Genomic DNA, 10,675 nt, shown 5'->3' on the forward strand with positions numbered 1-10,675 from the left:
CTTCTATGTCAATTTGCATGCTGGGCTTGATTGAACAACTGATGCCCACAGTAGCGGGACGCACTCTAGTTGGGTTACTTCTCTTCTATGCCCGCAAGACCATAGCTCTCAGTTGGCGCAAACCTACCCCCCCCCTTCTCTTTCTCTTTGGAAACAACTGGTCAACAACAGCTTACCCCTCTACAAAGATACATATGCTAATAAAGGCTGCCCTAAAAAAATACGACAAGGTCTGGTCCAAGTGGCTGGCAGAACCCTCCACAGCTTCCGATGTACTCTAAAATAAACATTGCATTTAGGATACTCCTTACCTAGTGCAAGTCATATACTGCTGAAAAATCTTGTTTAGGTTTATGCATTTAAGGCCTGTGCTGAACGGCCTGTTGCAATTATTATGGTGACCCATGCTATCTGTTCTACCTTGTATGAATGAATACCAGATAACTTGTCCCTTGCAAGGGCCACCTCTTATACCTTTCATAACCAATGTATGTTGTTCTGTATTTTGTGTTTCAAAACTTATAAACAGATTTTTATAAAAAAAAAAAAATGTATACCACAGCCATTCTCAACCAGGGTTCCATTGAACTTTAGGGTCCCTCCAGAGGTTGCTATGGCTAATTGACCTCCCATTTGATGGCATCTGCCTAGTTCTGCCCGACGTCATTTGGCAAAGCCAGCAGCAGGGCTGGTGCAAGAATTTATGACACCCTAGGTGAAACCTCATTCCCCCCCCTTGGCTCCACCCCTGACTTCACCCCCTTTGCCCTGCCCATGTATACCCCACCTTTTTAGTGAAGCTCCCATCAAATGCAACCCACCAGCACCCATCAAATGCAGCCTACCAGCACCCATCAACGAATGTTTGTTTGCTTCCATTCATTCAGGAGTCATGACACAGACACAGTCCTCTGTTACTGCTGCGCCTCTGACACTTTGTGCGAATGGAGCGGTGGCTGCCTGCTGATGCTGAGACTTAGTTGCTTGTTGCAAGGAGAAGAAGTAGGAACACCAGTAGCCGGGCACCCTAGGCAGGAGTGCGCCCTAGGCGGCTGCCTAGTTTGCCTAGTGGTAGCATCAGCCCTGGCCAGCAGCATGATACCAATGAACTTTCTAGTAGTCTGTAGTAAGTAGTATTCTGACCCCCCAGTGAGGGTTGCATTCTTCCTACTGACTACCCTAGTAAATTTTTCTTATTGACCCCAAAGAATTGTTTTTTATAAGTGTTCCTCAAGACCTGCAAATTATTTTAGGGGTTCCCTTGGGTTAAAAAAAAAGGCTGCTATATCATACCTCCCAACTTTCTGAAATGGGAATGAGGGACACCTATAAGCAAAAGTATGTAGGCATAGGACACACCCCCTTTCACGCCCCCTTAACCACTTGAGGTCCGGGCCATAGCCGAATGACGGCTACAGCGCGGACCTCAATCTCCGGGAAGACGTCATATGACGTCCTTCCCTATGCACGCGCACCCTGCAGGGCGCGCGGTCTGCGCGCTGTGATCACCGAGTCACGGAGACTCGGATGATCACAGATCCGAGTAAGGGGCCGGTCCTGGCCCCTTACCATGTGATCAGCTGTCAGCCAATGACAGCTGGTCACATGATGTAAACAAAAGCTCGGTGATCGGTTTTGTTTTCTCCTCACGCTGACAGCGTGAGGAGGAAAAAAAAGCCGAATCACCGGCTCATGTCAAAGGGACATCGGTCCCGAAGAGGAAGGAGGCACAGATGCCTCATCTGTGCCTCCAAGTGCCATCTGCCAGTGCCCACAAGTGCCACATATTAAAACCCACAAGTGCCACATATTAAAACCCACAAGTGCCACCTATTAAAACCCACAAGTGCCACCTATTAAAGCCCACAAGTGCCACCTATTAAAGCCCACAAGTGCCACCTATCAATGCCCACAAGTACCACCTATTAGTGCCACCTAGCAGTGCTGCCATCAGTCAGTGCCCAATCAGTGCCCAACACTGCCACCCATCAGTGCCCATAACCGCCACCCATCAGTGCCCATCACTGCCACCTATCGGTGCCCATCAGTGCCGCCTCATCAGCGTACATCAACGAAGGAGAAAAATTAACTGTTTGCAAAAATTGATAACAAAATATAAAAAAATATATAATTTTTTTTCAAAAATTCTGTCTTTTAAAATTTTTTTAACAAAAAATAAAAACCGTAGAGGTGATCAAATACCATCAAAAGAAAGCTCTATTTGTGGGAAAAAAATGATAAAAATTTCATTTGGGTACCGTGTTGTATGACCGCGCAATTGTCATTCAAAGTGCGACAGCGCTGAAAGCTGAAAATTGGTCTGGACAGGAGGGGGGTTTAAGTGCCCAGTAAGCAAGTGGTTAAAGGAGAGTTAAATAACAAAAATTATTAGTAAAACCTACAAGTGTTTTTTTTTATCACTACTATTCCTTATACTGGCTTTTGAAATTTACAAAGGCAGCAATTTAAACATTGTATGAAAGGTTTAGCGCTGGGAAACACTTTTTGATAGATAAATAGTACATTTTATATACAACTATATAGATCACACCAAAATGAGGGACAAATGAGGAGGAAGGAGGGACAGAGGGACTCTGTTTCGAATGAGGGACAGTCCCTCGAAATCAGGGACAGTTGGGAGCTATGCTATAGCACGTTCACAGTCTCTGCCATCGTTTTCTATTGAATGTCTGCAGTCCCTGACAGTCCTCTTTAGCATTATGTATACTGAACATTATTTGTAGCCCTTTGGTGATGCCAGAAGCCTCAGCTGAGGCTTCCTATACCTTGTGTGTTGCCATCCACTGTTCTACGTCTTTCCAACTCTATCCAAAACTGAAATAAATGCTTTGGCTGGTCTTATGCCCCGTACACACGATCGGACTTTCCGACAACAAAACCGTGGAATTTTGTTCGAAGGTTGTTGGCTCCAACTTGTCTTGCATACACACAGTCACACAAATGTTGGCCAACAATTACGAACGTAGTGACGTACAAGACGTACGGCGAACCGATAAAAAGGAAATTCAATAGTCATGTGATATCTCCATTACGAACGCTAAAGAGACCGAGTGCTTCCGGCTCGTACTTGATTCCGAGCATGCCTGGACTTTTGTGCGATGGACTTGTGTACACACGATCAGAAAGTCCGACAACAAAAATTTGTTGGCGGAAAATTTGAGAACCTGCTAGCCAAAATTTGTTGGCGGAAAGTCCGCCAACAAATGTTCGATGGAGCGTACACACGGTGGGACTTTCCGCCAACAAGCTCACATCCAACAGTTGTTGTCGGAAATCCGATCGTGTGTATGCAGCATTAGGCCTCTATCAATTAGAAGAGAAAAGTTTCCTAGTAGGAGTTGGTAGAGTAAGCTTGAAGATCAGGTCAGGGAATATAACACAGGTCGCCACATGAACTGACTTAGCAGGTTGGACAGGGCAGACAGTAACTTGTCTGAATAAACAATGGGTGAGGTGCCAACCAGGAAAGATAACATTTCATTGTATATTCACCAAGCTAAGAAGGGAGGAGGATATGAATTCCTGTAGGAAATAAAAATAGGGCAAATTAGATGACAGTTATGGCCTTGACTCAGCAGTGTTTATGCTTTAAGGTATACTGCTGTGATATTTAAAGCAAAAAATCTAAAGAAATATAAAAATGCTAGAGGGTAGATTTATTTTTTTTTGCTAGAGAAGACATTAGTATGTCTCATATTCCAAAAAAAGCTTACCCCATTGGCTAGCAGTATTTTTATGTATAAAAGGCATACGTGCAGTAGAGATGACGCTCTTGGCGTCTGGGATATACTGAAGAGATCAGCCATTGGCAAAATAATGTATTTCCAGCACGCGTTGCACGGGAGTTGCATCCTCAATAACCACCCAATAGCCAAAAAGGAAGAAACCCAGGTCTAGAAGAAAAATCGGACAAAATGGAAGCAACAAAGCCCTGATGGAGAAGTCATTATTATAGAAGCGCAAAATCAGAGGTAGGTTTGTCTTAATGTGTATGCATGCCATGCATACCTGCATGTTAACCACTTGCCTACCGGGCACTCTCACCCCCTTCCTGCCCAGGCCAATTTTCAGCTTTCAGTGCTGTCGCACTTTGAATGACAATTGAGCAGTCAAGAAAGGCCCGTAACCACAGCATGTAATGCATAGGTGGAGGGCATACATGACTGTGGCAGCAGTGGAGTTAACACAGTTGGGGGAGTGGTTAATAGTTTAACCGAGAGGGAGGTACTAGGAGGGTCTTTATAAGTTGATCCCGCCCTGGGGGGAGGAACAGTTTCCTGAAGAAAGTTCCCGCCCACCCTCCCTTAAATTGGTAAAGTATTGCTAGGATGGTAGGGGTATTGTCTTGTTTTCTTTTACAGGTGATGGTCGCAAATATGCAGGCCCGGATTTACTCCCTTTGCCGCCCCAAGGCCGAGTCCTTCAATGCCACCCCCCCACACACACACACACGCGCACACGCACACACACCACCATTCTCGTCCTTTATCGATGACTGCTACAATAGAGCAATTAAAAACATATCTCCACACACGAAAACACTGAAAATAACTGGCTTTAATTGTACAGACTGAAAATACTCTGTAATGCAGAAAATGCCTTTTAAAGATTATAGCAGTAAGAAACTCCCTAATATTTTTTAGTTCTAACTTTTTTTTTGGCAAACTCATCGATAATATCTTTGTAGGACAAAGTATTTAAAAGTTCTGACTCAATAGGAAGTAAAGCTAAACTGTTAGGTCTTTCTTGACCCAAAGATGATCGTAAATAGTTCTTTATGCAAATACATTTCATTCATTTTTATGCACCACAGCTCAGTTGCAGTGCATAGAAACAGTATGCATTTTGCACCACACTGCTCAGCCCTTTTACATCAGTGTCCTCAGTCCCCCCTTATGTCACATCCCCCCTGCCTCATTACAAACCCCCCATTACAGACTGACCCATCACAGACTGCCCCCCCCCCCCCCCCATCACAGACCCTCCCATCACAGACTGACCCCCCCAAATCACAGACCCCTCATTACAGACTGACCCCCCATCACAGACCCCCCCATTACAGACTGACCCATCACAGACCGACCCATCACAGACCCTCCCATCACAGACCCTCCCATCACAGACCCCCTCATCACAGACCCTCCCATCACAGACCCTCCCATCACAGACTGACCCCCCAAATCACAGACCCATCATTACAGACTGACCCCCCATTACAGACTGACCTGACCCATAGCAGACCCCCCATCATAGACTGACCCAAACCCATCACAGACCCCCATCACAGACTGACCCCCCCATCACAGACTGACCCCCCCAATCACAGACTGACCCCCCCAATCACAGACTGACCCCCCCAATCACAGACTAAGCCCCCATCACAGTCCTCTCTCAATATATAACTCCTTTACAGCACAGCATTCCCCCTTCCCCCCTCCCCAAAGAACCCTACCTTATTCACACAAGACATGGAGGCTGGCCGCTCTGTACAACGGGCGGGACTTTTTACGTTAAAAGTGAGTGATTTATTGCTGTTACCGCCCCGCTGCCTAGCAACCAATCACCCACTTCTTAACTTAAAAAGTCCCGCCCTTTGTCTAGAGCGGCCGCGCTTCATGTTTTGTGTGAATAAGACAGGCAGCGTGGGGAGGGGGCAGTGCAGTGATATTAGAGAAGGCACGGACCTGCCGCACCTGCTATGCTGCCAGGGCCGATCCTAGGGTCACAGACGCCTGGGTGCAGAAATATTTTTGGCGGCCCCACATGGGCGTGGTCATCTAACTCCTCCACTTTACAAATGTTTCTATGGCAACGACTCAAACACAGAGATGCTCCCCTTAGAAGTCTTTGTTACCCTGGGATCCTCCCATGATCTCTTAACAATAAATAAAATACAGGAAGAGCGTACACTGAGACCTGAGATGGTCAGAGACTGCAATCATGGTACAGGAGATGGTCAGAGACTGCAGACGTGATACAGGAGATGGTCAGAGACTGCAGACATAGTACAGGAGATGGTCAGAGACTGCAGACATAGTACAGGAGATGGTCAGAGGCTGCAGACATGATACAGGAGATGGTCAGAGACTGCAGACATAGTACAGGAGATGGTCAGAGACTGCAATCATAGTACAGGAGATGGTCAGAGACTGCAGACATAGTACAGGAGATGGTCAGAGACTGCAAACATGATACAAGAGATGGTCAGAGACTGCAGACATAGTACAGGAGATGGTCAGAGACTGCAGACATAGTACAGGAGATGGTCAGAGACTGCAGACATAGTACAGGAGATGGTCAGAGACTGCAGACATAGTACAGGAGATGGTCAGAGACTGCAGACATAGTACAGGAGATGGTCAGAGACTGCAGACATAGTACAGGAGATGGTCAGAGACTGCAGACATAGTACAGGAGATGGTCAGAGACTGCAAACATGATACAAGAGCTGGTCAGAGACTGCAAACATGATACAAGAGCTGGTCAGAGACTGCAAACATGATACAAGAGATGGTCAGAGACTGCAGACATAGTACAGAAGATGGTCAGAGACTGCAGACATAGTACAGGAGATGGTAAGAGACTGCAGACATGATACAAGAGATGGTCAGAGACTGCAGACATGATACAAGAGATGGTCAGAGACTGCAGTTTTTATGGACGTTAGTAGATAATGGCCGATCGGCCCTCTCACCTGACCCAGCGATACAGCAATGGTTCCTCTGATCAGGAGGCAGCTCACTCTGAATTGCCCGGGGCGACTCCGCTGGGTAGTACCCAGATCTGTATTCCTGCAATGACATCAATCCTTTCTCCGCCAGGCATGGCGCCAGGCTGTGTGGCTTTCCCTCTGGGGGCGCAGGGAAGCGGGGTTCTCTCTCTAATGGTTTTCCCTCAGCACTGCCCTCTCCCTCTGGAGCCCTGGGTGTACTTTCCTGGGTGTAGACCCCCCCAGGACAAACCACCCCTCCATTAGTACAAATCCCCCCAGGATAACCCCCCCTCCATTAGTACAGACCCCCCAGGACAAACCCCCCTTCATTAGTACAGACCCCCCCAGGACAACCCCCCCCTCCATTAGTACAAATCCCCCCAGGATAACCCCCCCTCCATTAGTACAGACCCCCCAGGACAAACCCCCCTTCATTAGTACAGACCCCCGGGACAACCCCCCCTTCATTAGAACAGACCCCCAGGACAACCCCCCCTCTATTAGTAGAGACCCCCAGGACAACCCCCCCTTCATTAGTACAGACCCCCAGGACAACCCCCCCTCTATTAGTAGAGACCCCCAGGACAACCCCCCCTTCATTAGTACAGACCCCCGGGACAACCCCCCCTCTATTAGTAGAGAACCCCCAGGACAACCTCCCCTTCATTAGTACAGACCCCCGGGACAACCCCCCCTCTATTAGTAGAGAACCCCCAGGACAACCCCCCCTTCATTAGTACAGACCCCCAGGACAACCCCCCCTTCATTAGTACAGACCCCCAGGACAACTCCCCCTCTATTAGTAGAGAACCCCCAGGACCAGGGCTCGACAAACCCCGGGCGCCAGGTCGCATTTGCGAATAGAATTAGCGACCTGGCGCCTGGGGCGGCACAGCTGGGGTATCCTGTGTCCGTTCGACACCCCCCCCCCCCCTCCCGGCGCGATCGCGTTGGGCCGCGCCGGTAATTGAGGCCCCGGCTTTGCGGCCTACTGCAGTCCTATGGTTCCTTCTGCAATCGGGTGCCCTCTGGTGGTGGCCGTTGGTATGACAAGACATCCACCAATGCTAATGGAGCTTTCCCTACCTGTTTTCACTGCCTGCTCATCTCCTTCCCTTTACTTAGAACCCCAAAACATTATATATATTTTTTATTCTAACACCCTAGAGAATAAAATGGCGGTCATTGCAATATTTTCTGTCACACCGTATTTGCGCAGCGGACTTACAAGCGCACTTTTTTGGGAAAAAATACTTTTTTTAATGAAAAAATAAGAAAACAGTAAAGTTAGCCCAATTTTTTTTATATTGTGAAAGATAATGTTACGCCGAGTAAATTGATTCCCAACACGTCACGCTTCAAAATTTCGTCCGCTCGTGGAATAGCGACAAACTTTTACCCTTTAAAATCTCCATAGGCGACGTTTAAAAAATTCTACAGGTTGCATGTTTTGAGTTACAGAGGAGGTCTAGGGCTAGAATTATTGCTCTCGCTCTAACGATCGTGGCGATACCTCACATGTGTGGTTTGAACACCGCTTTCATATGCGGGCGCTACTCGCATATGCGTTCGCTTCTGCAAGCGAGCTCGGCGGGACGGGGCACGTTTAAAAAAAATTATTTTTTCTCTTATATATTTTACTTTTTATTTTTTATTTTTACACTGTTTAAAAAAAAAAAAAAAAAAGTGTCACTTTTATTTCTATTACAAGGGATGGGGCACATTTAATTTTTTTTTTTTTTTCTTATTATTTTTTCATTTTAAACGTTTATTTTTTCACTGTTCTTTTAGAAAAAAAAAAAAAGGTCACTTTTATTCCTATTACAAGGAATGTAAAAATCACTTGTAATAGAAAAAAAGCATGACAGGACCTCTTAAATATGAGATCTGGGGTCAAAAAGACCTCAGATCTCATATTTACACTAAAATGCATTAAAAAAGAAAAAAAAAAAAAAAAATGCCTGCCGCCGATAAAAGTGATCTCGCTGCGAATCTACTGCAGAGACCACTTTTATCTGAAAGAGAACCGCCGGCTCTTGAAGAAGATACTGGGGTTATGGTAGCTAGCTGCTACCATAACAACGGTATTTCTCTTCAAAGACAGGACGTATATAGTCGTCCTGCGGGAAGGAAGTGGTTAATTAAAATGAATTTATTATTTGTCATCTCCCTGCTTGGCCCCTTTCACACGGGCTGTCTGATCAGGTTCGCCTGTCAGTTTTTCAGGCGGACCTGATTGGACCCTTAGCGGGGATATGGCGGTCTTGTGTCCCTGCATGGCAGGAAATAAAAGCAGTCACATTCGTTCTAGTCGTCTCTGTGTAAATTTAAGATAGCTTTATTTTCAATATAAAAATTAACCATTGTCGGTCGTTTAAAAAAAAAAAACAAAACCTGGCTCCTAACTTTTTTAACTTTTTTTTCTTTTTTAATGCATTTTAGTGTAAATATGAGATCTGAGGTCTTTTTGACCCCAGATCTCATATTTAAGAGGTCCTGTCATGCTTTTTTTCTATTACAAGTGATTTTTACATTCCTTGTAATAGGAATAAAAGTGACCTTTTTTTTTTTTCTAAAAGAACAGTGAAAAAATAAACGTTAAAATGAAAAAATAATAAGAAAAAAAAAAAAAATGAAATGTGCCCCATCCCTTGTAATAGAAATAAAAGTGACACTTTTTTTTTTTTTTTTTTAAACAGTGTAAAAATAAAAAATAAAAAGTAAAATATATAAGAGAAAAAATTATTTTTTTTAAACGCGCCCCGTCCCGCCGAGCTCGCTTGCAGAAGCGAACGCATATGCGAGTAGCGCCCGCATATGAAAGCGGTGTTCAAACCACACATGTGAGGTATCGCCACGATCGTTAGAGCGAGAGCAATAATTCTAGCCCTAGACCTCCTCTGTAACTCAAAACATGCAACCTGTAGAATTTTTTAAACGTCGCCTATGGAGATTTTAAAGGGTAAAAGTTTGTCGCCATTCCACGAGCGGACGAAATTTTGAAGCGTGACATGTTGGGAATCAATTTACTCGGCGTAACATTATCTTTCACAATATAAAAAAAATTGGGCTAACTTTACTGTTTTCTTATTTTTTATTTAAAAAAAGTATTTTTTCCCAAAAAAGTGCGCTTGTAAGTCCGCTGCACAAATACGGTGTGACAGAAAGTATTGCAATGACCGCCATTTTATTCTCTAGGGTGTTAGAATAAAAAATATATATAATGTTTTGGGGTTCTAAGTAAAGGGAAGGAGATGAGCAGGCAGTGAAAACAGGTAGGGAAAGCTCCATTAGCATTGGTGGATGTCTTGTCATACCAACGGCCACCACCAGAGGGCACCCGATTGCAGAAGGAACCATAGGACTGCAGTAGGCCGCAAAGCCGGGGCCTCAATTACCGGCGCGGCCCAACGCGATCGCGCCGGGAGGGGGGGGGGGTGTCGAACGGACACAGGATACCCCAGCTGTGCCGCCCCAGGCGCCAGGTCGCTAATTCTAGTCGCAAATGCGACCTGGCGCCCGGGGTTTGTCGAGCCCTGCTGTACTTGCCAAATACCCTGCAGAATCCTCCCTCCACGGAGTCTGGCTGCTACCATTTTAACTGTGGGCAGCTGAAGCTGCTGCCTGGATTTACACAGAGGCACACCTCCAGCTCTGCAGCTCTCATTGGCCCTCTTATGATTTCCCCCCCCCCCCCCCTTCCTGGCAAACTCTCCAGAGAGAGAAAGCTGTGCATGATGTCATAAGCCAAGGCTAGAAACAGCAAGTGGGCTGTATAAGATATTTGGTGGCAGAATAAAAGAATAGGATTGTTTGCCCCCCCCCCCTAAAAAAAAAAAAGTACCACCAACCGCCACTGGTGTCAGGAAAGGTAGGCTGTGATTGGTGATGGGGGGAGCATGTCAGGAACAGCAGGCTGTGATTGGCCCCCACAAATAGAGA

At 45.9% G+C, this 10,675-nt stretch overlaps 1 protein-coding gene across 1 annotated transcript in view; it reads right to left on the reverse strand.

The window, feature by feature from the left end:
- The window catches only part of LOC141133345 (TLC domain-containing protein 4-A-like), a 112,762-nt gene extending 105,746 nt beyond the window's left edge, over positions 1 to 7,016 (reverse strand). The window contains exon 1 of the mRNA XM_073622672.1: positions 6,716 to 7,016. The gene's annotated coding sequence lies outside the window, so the exon portion shown is untranslated. The remainder of the gene's footprint in view (positions 1 to 6,715) is intronic.
- Positions 7,017 to 10,675: the final 3,659 nt, after the last annotated feature.

The sequence above is a fragment of the Aquarana catesbeiana genome, linkage group LG03 (genome assembly GCF_042186555.1).
Source record: "Aquarana catesbeiana isolate 2022-GZ linkage group LG03, ASM4218655v1, whole genome shotgun sequence".
NCBI classification, from domain to species: Eukaryota; Metazoa; Chordata; class Amphibia; order Anura; family Ranidae; genus Aquarana; species Aquarana catesbeiana.